We start from the raw sequence: 16,767 nt of genomic DNA on the forward strand, positions 1-16,767 counted from the left end.
TTTCTCACCAGGGCCTGGCACATTGACTTACCAGAGCAGATACCCAATAAATATTTGTTGAATGAATAAGTGAAAGAACGGATGAAAATATAGTGAGGACACTGAATGTTTATGTCACTGGCCACAGCCAATATAAAAATGTGGGGTTTTCTAGATTCTGTGAGGCTCAGGACCACCTTCTTGCCCTTGCACAAAGAGTCAAAGGACAAGCACAGAGATGTGGGGAGCACCAGTGATGGGGGTGGACTGCAGGCTGAGAGCCTCCCCTGGCACCACCACCCCAAACCCCCCACCATCCCTCACTCAGGCTGGTTGCACAACAGTCACACCAGACTGCTTCCTCCTCAGGGCTGGCAAACTCAATCTGTTGCCATGGAAACTACTGTTAAAAGGTGAAAGTGGAGGTAGCTGATAATCAGCAGAGGATGGAATATTCCAGAATCTTGTATCAGACTGAGTTTACATTTAAAATCCCAGCCTGGAGTTCTCTAGTTTCACATTCATTATTTGTGAATAAATAAAAATGTGTGTTCTTCTCTTGAGTACTGCTGATGGGAATGTAAAATGGTGTAGCTGTCATGGAAAACAGTACTGAGAATCCTCAAAAAATTAAACATAGAATGACCATATGATCCAGCAATTCCACCTCTGGGTATATGTACCCCAAAAAAATTGAAAGCAGGGACTCAAAGAGATATGTGGGCATCCACGTTCATAGCAGCCCTAGTCACAGTATCCAAAAGGTGTAGGCAACACAAGTGTCCATCAGTAGATGGATGGATACACAAAGTGTGGTCTATACATGCAATAGAATATTTATTCAGCTCAAAAAGGAAGGAAATTCTCACACGTGCTACATTAAAGGTGAACCTTGAGGACATTATGCTGCATGAAATGAGCCAGTCACAAAAGGGCAAATACTGCATGATTCCACGTACATGAGGTCCCTGGTGTAGTCAAATTCACAGACAGAAAGTAGAATGGTGGGTGCCAGGGGCTGGGTGGGGGGGTGGGGGAGTTTTCGTCTAACGCAGACCGAGTTTCAGTTTGGGAAGATGAAAAGAGTTCTGTGGACGGACGGTGCTGGTGGATGCACAACACTGTGAATGCACTTAATGCCACTGAACTGCACACTTAAAAGTGGATAAGATGGTAAATTGTATGTTACATGCATTTTCCATAATTTAAAAAAAGAATATAAAAATGTGCGTCCTCGGCAGGTATTTCCGTCTCTCTGAGCCTTTCTTAGTCGAGCTTCTTATTTGTAAAGTCAGAATGTTAATCAGTCCTACCTTGTAGGATAATAAAAACACGGCGTCAAACACACGGCCCAGCATCTGATAAACTAGAATTTGGTAAATAGGTGGTTATGGGGTGACTTTGGAGAACTTTCCTTAAAAACGAAGGTTCCGGGACTTCCCTGGTGGCGCAGTGGTTAAGACTCCGTGCTCCCCAATGCAGCGGGCCCGGGTTCGATCCCTAGTCAGGGAACTAGATGCCACACGCATGCTGTAACTAAGGAGCCCGCCTGCCACCACTAAGACCGGCACAATCAAATAAATAAATTAAATATTTTTTAAAAATAAAAATGAAGGTTCCACTTATCAAGGTTATTTTTCCTCCAACACCATGTATTCCTCCCCCACACACCCCAGTTGCTTTCTTTGGAGAAGAAACCCCTCATCATCTTAGCACATAGACTTCTAACACTGGGGTCTGTGCCAACTTGTGTGCAGGCCCTGTAGACACGGCTTTCTAGTTCTGGACTAAAACGTGGTTGACGGGAGCATCCTGACGAGGTGAAAAGCATGGACCATGGAGGCCAGATGGCTTCCATTAAACCCTGCCCGTTCTAGATGTGTTTTATGTTTATATATATATATATATATATACACACACACACACACACACACAGTGGAATAGTACTCAGCCATAAAAAGAAGGAAATAATGCCACTTGCAACAACCTGGATGAACCTAGAGATTGTCATACTAAGTGAGGAAAGTCAGAAAGAGAAAAACAAATACCATATGATATCACTTACACGTGGAATCTAAACTACGACCCAAAGACTCTATCTATGAAACAGAAACAGACTCACAGACAGAGAGAACAGACTTGTGGTTGCCAAGGGGGAAGGGGGTTGGAGGAGGGAAGGATTGGAAGTTTGGGGTTAGCAGATTCAAACTATTACATACATGATGGATAAACAGCAAGGGCCTATTGTATAGCACAAGGAACTATATTCAGTATCCTGGGATAAACCATAATGGAAAAGAACATATATATGTATAAATGAGTCACTTTGCTGTACAGCAGAAATTAACACAACATTGTAAATCAACTATACTTCAATAAAACTAAAAAAAAAACAAACAAACACCCTGCCCCTTCTAGGGGCATAATGTTGGACAGACTGCTCAGTCTCTCTGTGCCTCAGTTTCTGCATATCCAAATCAGGGATAATAATGTTATCTACCCTATAGGCTTGTTGAATTTCTTGTAAAGAATTTACAACAGTACCTGGTACATCATAAGGACCCAGCTGATTTTAGATACAAGAATTGTCCATTTCTGTTCACTCATTGCTCTGAAGCCATGGAGCCTCCTTCAGCTCAGGAGATGGCAACACCGTCCCCCCACAAAGTATGTTCACTGTGTCTGCTTCCACGCCCATCACCCATCATCCATGACTGGCTTATTTATCTGGGGATGCCCACCCCGGATGGAGACCACAAGCAGGGAGAAGGTACTGAATGCTTATTTGATGTTCCTGAAAAGCATTTATCAAGGAACGAAATTGTGTCATTTGCAGAGATGTGGATGGACCTAGAGTCTGTCATACAGGGTGAAGTGAGTCAGGAAGAGAAAAACAAATATCATATATTAATGCATATACGTGGAATCTAGAAAAATGGTGCAGATGAACTTATTTGCAAAGCAGAAATAGAGACATAGACGTAGAGAACAAATGTATGGACACCAAGGGGGGGAAGGGCGGTGGTGGTGGGTGGGATTGACATATATACACTATTGATACTATGTATAAAATAGATAACTAATGAGAACCTACTGTATAGCACAGGGAACTCTACTCAATACTCTGTGGTGACCTAAATGGAAGGAAATCCAAAAAAGAGTGGATATATGTATACGTCTGGCTGATTCACTTTGCTGTACAGCAGCAACTAACACAATATTGTAAAGCAACTATACTCCAATAAAAATTAATTTTAAGAAAGGAAAGGCGTTTATCTTTTGATGATCTGATTGATATTCATAATCTCCTAATAACCACGAGCTCCGTGAAAGCAGGGAGCTTGTCTGTTTTGGTGCACCTAGCTCAGGGCCTGACTCCTAATAGGAACCCAATTAGAATAAATAGTCATCATTGATTAAGAAAGCCCAGTGTTGGGCTTCCCTGGTGGTGCAGTGGTAGGGGGTCCGCCTGCCGATGCAGGGGACACGGGTTCGTGCCCCGGTCCAGGAAGATCCCACATGCTGCGGAGCCGCTGGGCCCGTGGGCCATGGCCACTGAGCCTGTGCGTCCAGAGCCTGTGCTCCGCAACGGGAGAGGCCACAACAGTGAGAGTCCCGCATACCACAAAAAAAGAAAAAAGAAAAAAAGAAAGCCCAGTGTTTCATGAGGCTTTGCATAAGCTGGCTGCCATGTGGACCTCGCCTCCTAACACTCCATGTCCCTCGCTGGCTGCCATGGAGTTCCTTGCACATGCCTTGCATGTTCCTGCCACAGGACCTTTGCACTTACCATTCCCTCTGCCTAGATCTCTCTGCTTTTAAAGAGTCCCGTGTTTCCTTGACCTTATTCAGCTTTCTGCTCAGATGTTACCACTTCCTTAGCATGCGTGTAAAACAGCTCTTCCCTTCAGAGATCTCGTCAGACTTTTATTTTATTTTATTTTTATGGGAGTATAGTTGATTCACAAAGTTGTGTTAGTTTCAGGTGTACAACAAATTGACTCAGTTACACATATACATATATCCACTCTTTTTTAGATTCTTTCCCATATAGGTCATTACAGAATATTGAGCAGAGTTCCCTGTGCTGTACAGTAGGTTCTTATTGTTATCTATTTTGTATATAGTAGTGCATATATGTCAATCCCAATCTCTCAGTTTATCCCTCTCCCCCCACACCCTGGTAACCATAAGTTTGTTTTCTACATCTGTAACTCTACTTCTATTATGTAAATAAGTTCATTTGTACCCTTTTTTTTAGATTCCACATATAAGAAATATCATATGATATTTGTCTTTCTTTGTCTGACTTACTTCACTCAGTATGACAATCTCTAGGTCCACCCATGTTGCTGCAAATGGCATTATTTTGTTCTTTTTTATGGCTGAGTAATATTCCACTGTATGTATGTACCACATCTTCTTTACCCATTCATCTGTCGATGGACGCTTAGGTTCCTTCCATGTCCTGGCTATTGTAAATAGTGCTGCAATGAACACCAGGGTGCATGTCTCTTTTCGAATTATGGTTTTCTCTGGGTATATGCCCAGGAGTGGGATTGCTGGGTCATATGGTAGCTCTCGTCAACCTTTGATGTTATATGTGCGTCTCCCTTGGCACCAGTGCAGCCCTCACAATGCAGAGGTTTGGCCCCTCTTCCTCCCTGCCATTTCCCCAAAGTCTAGGATGCTACCTGTCTCCTGGAAGAGGCACATCATCCTTGTTCAATAAAGGACCTGACGTTGGGGATGAATGAACATTTCTCCTGCTGGGACAAAGCACAGGGTAGTGGCCTCTTGGTCTGACATTTATTCTCTGCCCAAAGACAAGGGCTTGGCATGCAAAAGAGCTCGATGGATATTTATTGAACTACCTGATGAATTCTGAGGGCGGATAATGCTCTTATGGCTGGAGGACTGCGGGAGACACATGCGTTCCGAACAACTCTGCAGAAACTCTCACATGCGCGTTTTTGTTCTACCGCAGACCCCCTCACATGAGCATTTTTGTTCTTCCGCAGACCCCCATTCAAAAGCGCCTAAAGGTGGTTGCAGCAGCCTGTTCTGAATCCCCCACCTTGCTCCCCTGATGCCCACCGCCATCTCTCAATGAGATTCGTCCACCGGTGTGGCCCGCTCCCTCCAAGATAGCTGATCTGCCCTTAGCAACAGAGAGAGGCTCAGACCATCACCATGGAAACTTCAGCCACGAGGAGAAGGGGAGGGGCTGAGGAAGGGACCCGGGGAGCCCAGCGAACCGGAATTTTCCAGTCTTTGGAGTCCGTTGTGAACCCTGACATGGCACACAGTGTGCCTTCCTTAAATATTTGTTGAAATAATGAATGGCTGAGCCACAAAGCATATGGTGGGGAGTTCCCCACATTCCCACTGCCCATTTAAGCCCCTTTACAGTAAACAGAAAGTTGGAATCAGTGAGATCTGCATTTATTGAGTCTCTTCTTGGTTCGGTTTCCATCTTAGTGAAACTCAAAACCATCACAGTCAAGTGTTAACATTTATTAAGCAGGCTAAGGGCTTGCTGTGGACTGAATGCTTGTGTTCCCCCAAATCCACATGTTGAAGCCCTAATTCCCAGTGGGATGGTGTTTGGAGGTGGGCTTTGTGGAGGTGATGAGGTCATGTGGGTGGAGCCCTCGTGATGAGATTAGTGCCCTTCTGAGAAGAGACACTGGAGAGATGGTTTCTCTCTCCATCAGCTGAGGACACTGGATGAGGGGAGTAAACTAGAGTTTTCCCAGAACCCAACCAGGCGGGTACCTGACCCAGGACGTCCCAGCCTCCAGAACTGTGAGAAAGGAATGTCACCCAGCCCATGGCATTTCGTGATGAGAGCCCAGACTCAGTTCTGCAGACCCTCAGCCCATGGCTCTTTCCTACAATCCCCACACCGCCCCCCTAAAGCCAAGCCGAATTCTGAATTCCGTACTTGTTACCTTGTAACTGAGGAAGAGAATGGTTGCCATGGACACAGCACAAGGTGGTCAGTGTCCTGGAGACCCATCCATTTGCAAACCATAGGCTATTTAAATGCTAGCCATCTGTTGTGCAAATTGTTTCCTGGGATTCCATTTTTTCACCAGTGTTTCTTGAGCTTTCTTCCTCTGAGAGGCCTCCCTCTAGTCACCCTGATCAGGTCTTTCTGTGTAGTCTTTATTTTTGCCGCCTTTTACCTTGAAAAAAATCCAGTCTAAAATGCCCTGGCTTTTGTCGTCCTAACAGTAAGATAGGTATTTGAATTAATCAAATGTTGTTTTTATTTTTTTGAGGCTATGGATTTTAAGGTGCAAATTATCACAGGCACCATTATAAAAGAAAAATGCTGTCTACTAAATTATGGCAAAAATGTTAAAATCTGAAAAATATACCTTAGAATAAATGAGACCTTCTCCTCCTCCTCCTCCTCCTCCTCCTCTTTTTTTTTCTTTTCTGAACATTTTCTACTTCTTTTTTTCTTGTCTAGGGCATTGCTGTGTGATTTTGGGTGCTACGTGGTCAAAGCTCACTCTACCACCTGATGCTTACTAGAGCATCAATAGATAATGGCTGAACGAGTAGATGAATGAAGGAATAAATTTTGCCTCTGAAAAACTGGGGTCATAATGTTTTTATATTGTTTGCCTTCCTATCTTTCTCTCTCTTTCTCTCTCTCTCTCTCTTTTTAAACTTAATTATAGCATAAACATGTCCCAGAGCATTAGGTGGCCGGTCACTCAGTAAGCATTTAACAAACATTTGTGGTCATTATTATCATTATTGTTGCTGTTACCAATATTTAAGGTTGCCAGATTTAGCAAATAAAACTACAGGATGCTAGTTAAATTTGAATTCAGATAAACAACAAATACTTTTTGAGATTGCATAATTGATTACATTGCTACAATGAACACATACACAATGCAGAACTTTACAGTATCAAAACTTACACAAGAATTTTGTCAAAAAAACAAAAAAAAATTTCATCAAAAGATCAGTGCCCAGAATCACAGTGATGTTCTTTCATTTATTCTAAAACGTTATCTCTTTTTCAGATGTTAACATCTTTGCCATAATGTAGCAAATGGTAGTTTTCTTTTATGATGTTGCCCAAAATAATTTACCTCTTAAAATCCATGGCCTCAAAACAAACAAACAAAACGAAGTGAATTCACTTCTGCAATCGCTGCTGCAGACATAAAAACATATTTTAAATGTCTTCAGAATATAGACATACAACTCTTTAAGAATGAATTCTTTACTGCAAGAGATGTAAATATATCAGGAAATTTTCTTTTATGGAGTAATAATAGTAAAAATATATATCATTTTTCAAAAGATTGGCCTAACTAGTAATCTATGATTTAGATAATTCTGTAATAAATTCATTTATAAATATTTTCTGAAAACCGAGGGCTTTTAAGTATAAAGAAATTTCTTTACATTTCCCCACCACTGGCAATTAATACACCTTGTAATGAACCCATTAAAACAAATAAAAAACCCTAAGAATATATGCTATGAATCAAATCTGAGTAATTTAGGGGAAAAAATCGGAAAACTTGTATTATATTTTTACTTTTATAATTTTAAGTTATAGTGCAAACCTTACTACATTCTGTCACTGGTTATCTTGCATCTTCATACAAGAAACTATCTCTGCACTTGGATAAACACAAAATATGAATGATTTCACAGACTGATGTTCTGTGTTACCCCACATAGGAAATACCCTAAGCAAAGCCAGCAGGGCTCTTTTTCAGGCCCCAAGCAATCTGAACAAGAACCTTTAGCCTCAGAATAATGAAAGATGTGTGTCCATTTCAGAAAATGTCAGAAAAGCTGCAGGGGGAAAGATGGTCTTAGTTTTTTTCTTCATAAATGCAATGCAGTGTTTCAAGGTTTTACACTGTCAAGTTTAAAGTTTATTAACTCTAATAGTGCATCTGGAAGCCAAACTAGAAACTGACATCTCACAGCTGGAAACACTTAGGGGAAATTACTACGCTGGCTAGTTTTTAGTTGAAAGTGTAAAGATGAACAGGAACGACTATGTTGAACCAGTCTGGAGGTCGGTATGTCCCCAAGATGTGTCTTTATAAGCAATTCTTCAAGATTTAAAAAAATTTTTTTTCTTTTAAAAAAATGAGGCACATTATTTTCTTTTCGGACTGAAAATGCTACACATTCACTTTATAAACGTCAGAATATGCTTCTTACACAGGCCAGAAGCCTCAGCCCAAGCCCCAGCACTCCCTCTCCCCATCCTCCTCCTGTCTCTGAAAAGTTCCTGTGCATCCTACTGTCCGACTGCAGACCTCAGGCCCTCCTGTATGGGAGAGATTCAGCCGAGATACAGCGCCATCACCCTCTGCTGAACCTTGGAACGATGAGCAGAAACCACCCTGCCCCCTCCCCGGTGAAGGTTCCCTGCAGCTAAGAGGTCTGAGAAAGTGGGGAGGAATCCTCGGCGGGGGGACTAAACATCAGGGAGTGGACCTGGGCCCAGACCTATCCTTCACCTGTCAGGTGAGCGCACATTGGATGGGAGGAATGAGAGAGGGGGCTGGTCTGAGTCTTCCCTGATTCAAGAGATACCCTCGAATTCCCCCTACAGTGAGCCTAGAGAAATTCAGAGAGACCCTGCCCGTAACAGCCAGGGACTCAGGGAGTGCTCTGGGATGCTCACACTTCACTCATCCATTCATTCATTCATTCATTCATGCAACTGATATTTATGGAGCCAGGCACTGGGAGGACAGTGGTGACCAAGACAGGAGAAATGCCCTGCTTTCATGGGGTTTATACTCCAGCAGACCAGAAGTCCATCCACATAGGAGCAAATACAAAAAAGAGGAATTTCTAATAGGAGCCCATGCCACAAAGAACAAAAAGCAAGCTGATGTGGTGTTTGTTTTTTTTGTGGGCCGCACCACACAGCATGTGGGACCTTAGTTCCCCAATCAGGGATGGAACCCATGCCCCCTGCACTGGAAGCAGTGTCTTAACCACTAGACCGCCACGGAAGTCCCTAGCTGATGTGGTGTTGGTTAGACTCTAATGTCAGGAAGAATCCAGCCACGGGAAGCTCCAGAGAGAACAAGTATAGCAAGAAACGGGGAGAGCAAAGGCCCAGAGGCAGGAAGAGGCTTTGCACGTCTAAAGGACAACAAGAAGACGGCCGCTGCACATGGACAGCCGAGTGTAACAGAGGAGTCTTACCACGAGAGATTGGCTGGAACAGAGGCACTCCGGATATTTATTGGATGCATTAGTTTAAAAAAAATTTTTTTAATAAAGATCTCTCCCATAACACAGATGCAAGCACTGTACTAGTTTTCTAGGGCTTCCATAACAAGTCACCACAGATGGCGTGGCTTAAACAACAGAAATCTATTCTCTCATGGCTCTGGAGGCTGGATGTCCGAGATCAAGGTCTTGGTTTCTCCTGAGGCCTCTCTGCTTGGCTTGTTCATCTGGTCTTCCCTCTGTGCGTGTCTGTGTCCTAATCTCCTTATTCTTATAAGGACACACACCCATTGGATTAGGGCCCACCCATAGGACATTGTTTTAAGTGAATCACCTCTTTAAAAACCTGGCTCCTAGTACAGCCCCATTTGGATGTACTGGGGGTTAGGATTTCGACATACAGATGGGGAAAGGGAGCTGACTTGCCTTCCATAATCGGGTGTTGTTGGTACCTCCAACTGTTCCTGGCACAACAGGCAGGACCTCAAAGGGCATGTGGAGGGAGTGGGTGAGTGGTGAGAACAGACAGTGCTGGTATCACTGGCGCTGGACCGAGGTGCGATTTCTAACCATCTGCAGACACCTGCCCAGGCTCAGTGACATCCTTCTGCAGGTCTTGGTTCAGGATGTGTTTCAATGTTCCCTGAGGGGCGCGTGTCCCCCCCGCACCCCTTGGAGGGCCAGCGAGCTTGAGTCGGCCTCCCAGTCCTCCCCTTCCATCCCCACACGAGCTCCCACTCTTCGAGGACCACAGAGGCAGCTCAGGCTGTCGCCATGGAAACCGCAGCAGGATGAGGAGGGAACAGAGGGAGACGGAGATTGGAATTTTCCAGAATCTAAGGGTTCCAACCGTCAGACCGCCCGGCACACACGGGGTGCTTGAGAAACGCTTGTGGAAAGAAGAAATGCGCGTCTCTCCAGGCATGTCCCATCCCGAGGGAACCAGTGAAACAGAGGACGCGGGGATTAGCTGAGCACAGATGCAGGGAGAACCGTCTTCTCACGTCCGCTCTGTCCGTGGGAATTTCTTGGCGAAACCAGGACTTGAAAATCTCAGAACTAAGCAGTTTCAGCATTGACTAGGTGCCAGGCAGCTGTTTAAGACTGAGTGCATGTGTTCCATCCGTTCCCACAACAGCCATGGGTGTGTCCTGTGTAGCTGCAGGGGAAGCTTCTGGAAATTGTAAGCAGGGAGTGGTGGACGGATGAGTTAAGAACCCAGGAGATCTGCCATCGGGCATCGCGCCTGTGGCCACAGCACTGTGCGTTGTACTTAACACCTACCCAGAGGGCAGCTCTCCAGCGAGGTGCTCTTCACACACATGCACACAAATAATAAAGATAATAAACGGGCAGGAGGAACACTGGGGAGGTGATGGATGTGTTTATGACCTCGATGGTGGTGCTGCTTTCATGGCCGTATACTTAACCCCAAACTCACTGAGTTGTGTATATTAAATAAGTGTTGCTCTTTACATGTCAAAAGAAAGAAAAAAAAGAACACAAGTGACAAAAGCAGGCAGGTCTCCTGCAGCGTCACCCACCTGCCACCTCCTCCCACACGACCTCACCTCTCTGAGCTTGTTTCCACCTCAGATGCAGACAAGGATGCCGACTGTCCCATGTTACCCGGTTGTCGGAAATAGGCAATGAATTTATGTGCAGGAAAATGCTTAAAATTGTGACGACGCATATGTATTACTATGTCATGTCAGAAAGTTCTTAGAAAGTCCCGTTTACACCAGCATTCACACGTGCTTTCAGAAGAGCTTCCTAGTTAGGGAGTTTGGGATTGACATGTACATGCTGCTCTATGTAAAATGGATAACCAACAAGGACCTACTGCACAGCACAGGGAACTCTCCTCAATACTCTGTAACAACCTAAATGGGAAAAGAATTTGAAAACTAATAGATACATGTATATGTATAACTGAATCACTTTGCTTTTCCCCTGAAACTATCACAACATTGTTAATCCACTATGCTCCAAGACAAAATAAAAAGTTAAAAAAATAATAAAAAGAAGAGCTGCACAAATCTGGAGACCATCCTCCCCTCCCCTCTGTCCCACCCCTGACCCTTCCCCCACCTGCCCAGCCCCTTCTGCAGAGACAGGGATTCAGGCCAGACATTCCAAGGCACAAAGACCCCTCTTCCTCCCAGCCAGCTGCTGCCACCTGGCCCAGATCAGGGAGCCAGAGCCTCTCAGGAGGCCCAGATCAGAGGGGCGGTGAATTCTGCTCTGTGCAGACTGAGGTTCTTTGTGACCAAAGAGTTCTCTCTAAGACCTGAGATTCAGTGTGCTGCGGACTGGGTCTAACTCCTTCCCATACTGGGCTTATCAGCAGAGTTTAGACGAGACGCAGAACAGTATTCTGTGGTATGTCAGAGGTACGCTGGAGCCGGCTCTCGCAAGATCACAAGAGCAGAGATCTGTCTGTTGCTCCTTTGCTGTCTCCACCAGGCTTAGTTCAAGTTCTGCTCTCAGTAAATATTGTCTGAAGGAAAGGATGGGTGGTGAAATAAATGAGGGTGTGGGAAGCTCTCTCTGCTAACGGTCTCTCCACTCCTGGTAGGCAGAGAGGAGACTCTTTTTCAGTCACCATTTTATTCTCCATGCCCCTAGCGCACAGTCCAGTACACAATGGGAGCTCAATCAGTATTTCTGACCAATCAATATTCTGAAAACATGAAGTGCTGGGGCACTGCAGAGAAGATACTCAGGATTTCTAGCCACGTCCATAGAACCTCCCGACGCCAGCCTTCCCCTCTGCAGAGCCACTGTGGATGGTGACGCATTTCATCATGCGCAAAAAGCGCACATACACCCAGGATGCAAAGACCCTGTCAGACCAGGCCCTCCCCCGCCGGCCTCATCCCTCTCCTCACTTGGGTCCCCCTCACAAGGGCACTCACTCTCCCCTGAAGGATGCGGGAGCTCGGGCTGTTGCTGTGGAAACTGCAGCCGGAGTCAGGGAGGCGAGGGGCTGGGGAAGGTGAGGACGGAGCCGCAGGGTGGAATTTTCCAGGCTCTGCAGTAAGACTGTCGGTTCAGTCCAACGACCTCATCTACATTTCTGCTGAACCCAAGTCTCCCGCAGGGTCCACCACCCCTTTTCCTTTCTCTTTAGCCGTCTAGAGGTATGGTCTCCCTTGGAAATACTCTGCCCTTTCTCTTTCCTATTCTTTAGGCAAAACACCAACCCTGGACGATTCCGCCTCCCAATCCACCAGCCCCCTCAGTCTGCCCCCAATGTGTAAAATACACAGAACACACACTTCGCCCTCCTAAGGACATTTTTAGTCCTTTTTGTTTGTCTTTTTTTTTTTTTTTTTTTTTGGCACGGCAGGACATGTGGGATCTTAGTTCCCTGACTAGGGATCGAACCTGTACCCCCTGCCGTGGAAGCACAGAGTCTTAACCAATGGACCACCAGGGAAGTCCCTCACCCTCCTAAGTACATTTTTAAGTGTACAGTACAGTAGTGATAAATACATTCACAGTGCTGTGCAACCATCACCGTTATCCATGTCCAGAACTCTTTTCATCTTGCAAAACTGAAATTCTGTACCCCTTAAACAATAACTCCCCATTCCCCCCTGTCCCAGCCCCAGCAATCACCATCTTACTTTCTGTCTCTATGAATTGGATGTCTTAGGTACCTCATGGAAGTGGCATCATAGAGTAGTCATTAGTCTTTTGTGATGGATTTATCTCACTTAGCATAACATCCTCAAGATTCATCCATGTGGTAGCACGTGTCACAGTTTCCTTCCCTTTAAGGCTGAGTCATATTCCATTGTATGCATTCACCACACTTTGTTTACCCACTCATTCATCAGTAGACAACTTGGGTTGCTTCCACCTTTTAGCTATTGTGATCAAGGCTGCTATGAACATGGGTGTACAGGTATCATTTTGAGACCCTCCTTTTAATTCTCTTGGGTATATACCCAGAAATGGAATTTCTGGATCAAATGGTAATTCTATTTTTAATTTTTTGACGTATGACCGTACTGTTTTCCCCAATGGCTGTCCTCCCCAGGTCCCCGATTTTAACCACAATAACCAACTTGACTGGGATGGGTTTCCAACTCTGCCATTTGTCATAGCAGTACTTTGGGTGACTTTTAAATTTTTATTTATTTGTTTGTTTGTTTGTTTGTTTGTTTATTTATGGCCGAGTTGGGTCTCCGTTGCGGCACGCAGGCTCAGTAGCTGTGGGGCGTGAGCTTAGTTGCCCCGCGGCATGTGGGATCTTAGTTCCCCGACCAGGGATCGCACCCTTGTCCCCTGCAGTGGAAGATGGATTCTTAACCACAGGACCACCAGGGAAGTCCCTTTTGGTGACTTTTGAGGGAAACTTTATTGCAGGCCTGGCAGTGTTCCCACAGTTTCCAATGTTGAAACCACTCAATAATCACAGAAATTATGCATTATGCTCGGTTTAATAACCAATACAGTAGCACTTACACTATGCCATTCAGTCCTCTGAATTCTTGCTTCAGAAAGGCTCGTTTGAGATATGTTCTAATATTATCCCACTATTACATACAAGGAGATGGCAGCTCGGGGCAGGCAATACATTCTGGAGGTTCACACAACTAGCAAGTGGCAAAACCAGGATTCGAACCCAGGCAGCCAGAGTTTGTCATCTGGACTCTTCACCCCGGGGGTTATGTCCTTGCTTGGTAGATTTTTAAGGGCTGCCTATGCTCTGACGCCCATTTTAGAGCTGAGGCAACTAAGGCACCAACCTAGGATTTTCAAAGTGAGCTGACCACCCTCTGACTCAATTTCCCTCACTTGTTTCAGTAGTAGGATTTTCCACACAGAGCCACCAAGGAGCCTTAGCTAGCTATTGACAGATTATATGCTACTGCAGCAAGGCAGTGTATAGATAATAAAGCACTCAAAAGAAATAGATCATTTCAAAAGGTGAAAGTAAAAAAAAAATAGAAATAAAATGTCTTAAACCTTTTCTCACGGTGCTCCATTTTGGACACCATTGGTCCACTGGCAAGAGAGGAGGTGGCTTAGAATAGGGTGGTGGCTCTGGAAAGTGGGAAATCTGGGAGGACTCGAAAGATACGCAGAGGAGAAGTGGCCTGGGTGGAGCTATATCTTGGGAATTCTTGAACTGTTGCTGGTGGGCTGGGCTTGTTGATGTTTAGATCAGTCCTGAACTTGCACCGTTCGTACTGAATGTCATCCGAGGGGAACGTCCAGTTGCTGGGTGGACATCTGTTTCTGAAGCTCCTGAGGGAGGTCTGGGCTGGGGAAGCAGATTTGGAGATCCTGCCAAATGCACAGAGTCACTGGAGATCACAGGGTTGTACACTGCACAGCTCCAGGGGGCGCCATCTATGTAGATAACACTATGAGTGGAAATTTCATCTGCATCACCCAAGGAGAGTGGGGCAAGAGAGGGGCATTCAAACCTCTACCGACTGATCAGAAAGATGGGACATGATGATGAAAATATTACCCACTCCCACAGGTGTTTGCACACAAAGGGGAGGCCACCTTTCAATTACCCTTATTCATTCACCACTGCTTTACTTCCAAATATCTATTTTTATGTATATATACCCCAAAGTCATGATCTTCACAGATGAGTGGTGTAGACAGAGATCAAGGGAGACTTCTAGAATTCAGAATTGACCCTTGGAGAAGGAAAAAATTATCTATTTTACTTGTAGCACCCACCCAACAAAACATTCATTCATCAAAATATCCATCCATCCGTCTACCCATCCATCCATCCATCCATTATCCATCCATCATCCATCCACTCATCAGTCCTTACACTCACCCACCCATTAATCAATCCTTCAATCTATCCAACCATTCATTTATGCATTATTCTAGCCATCATCCATCCATCCAACGATTAATCCATCCATTGATCTCTCCAATCATTTGTTCATTTAAATATCCATCCATCCATCCAACCATCACCCATCCATCCATCAATCCATCATCCATCCATCCATCCAACCATCATCCACCTAACCATCACCCATCCATCCATCCCCATCTAACCATCATCCATCCATCCATCCATCCATCCAACCATCAATCATCCATCCATCCAACAGAGGAAATATATCTCTAAGAAACAAAAATGTGAACACCTCAATGATAAATTTAGCTATGTGTTTATTCACTAAATGTAAGCCAGAAGGCACTGCATGACTCTTCCCAGCTCCCCATCTGAATCCACCCCCATCTAATTTCTTCCTCACTCACTCCCATCACACACCCTGGCTTCCCCGCTGTTCTTCAAGCATGAGAAACATGCCCCATCTTCCAATGTTTCCAGGTGCCGTTCTCTCTGCCCAGAATGGTTGTTTCTCTAACGAGCCCAAGGTTTGTGCCCTCCCTTCATTCAGGTCTGCTCAGATACCTCCACCTCCAGGAAGATCTCCTTGATCAGCTAAACGGTCCCCTTCCTTCACTCTCCATCTCCTCATCCTGTTTACCCTTTATAGAACTTACCATCATCTGGTATTTAAGTTACATTTATTGACTGTTATTCTCACATACATGAAAGATTCTTAAGGGGGGCTGGAATCTGTCTTGGTTTCTACTTCATGCATCAGGTTTAACTCAGTGCTGACCCATAGTGGGACCTCAATAAATACTTGCATAGTAAACACATAATTTGGGAGGTGAAGGAAGGAATGAATGGTCTACCAGCAGTCAGAAACTGGGCCTTATGTCTCACCGTTTCATTTTCCAGATCTAGAATAAAGCATGTAAAACAGGCAGTAGCTCCATGAATACACATAGGTGTGTATATCTAATTTCTCAGTTCACATGCAATACGAATATGTACTAAATAAATGAATGGTGAAAACATAAAGTGCTGTGTCACGGCTGCTCAGAACAGATTCAAAACTTCACTCGGAGTCGGTGGAGGCTCCGGCAGACGCTTTTTTTTTCTTTTTCCTTCTTTTTTTCTCTTTCTGCGAAGATGGTACCACTGACGCATTTCAACCCGCGCAAAATGTGCAGACGTGCTGCTGACGTGGAGGCTGCGCAGCGAGCCTAGCCCTCCCCCTCCCAGGTGGTGCGAGTCTGATGCGCGCCCCTCAGCTCCACTCCCAGAGCAGGAGCCCCCACGTCTGCGGTGACGCAGGTGGGCTCAGGCAGTTGCCATGGAAACCGTAGCCACAGTGAGGAGGGAGGAGGCGGGACTGTAGAAGGGGCCCTGAATGTCTCTGCCTCTGCAGGGAGTGTGTGTGCACAGAATGCAAATCCCAGCCTGGTACACAGTAGGCCCTCAAGGCAGGTCGGCAAGGCCAATGTCGGTGCCCCCAGAAACCCCAGGGATTCCATCCATCATCCTGGAATGTGTTCTTTTTTGGCTCCGTTTCTGGCGAGAATTAATATCCCAAGTCTTTGGATCTAGGAATGGTGGCATGCGTTTAGTCCTTTCCCTCACGAATTCTGTGCAAGCAACTGAAATAGGGTCCAGCACTAGCCCCCGGGAAACAGCACGGGCCACGCCGGAACGGCCCCACCACAGCGCCGCGG

The sequence above is a fragment of the Hyperoodon ampullatus genome (genome assembly GCF_949752795.1).
Source record: "Hyperoodon ampullatus genome assembly, chromosome: 18".
In the NCBI taxonomy this organism is placed as follows: domain Eukaryota; kingdom Metazoa; phylum Chordata; class Mammalia; order Artiodactyla; family Ziphiidae; genus Hyperoodon; species Hyperoodon ampullatus.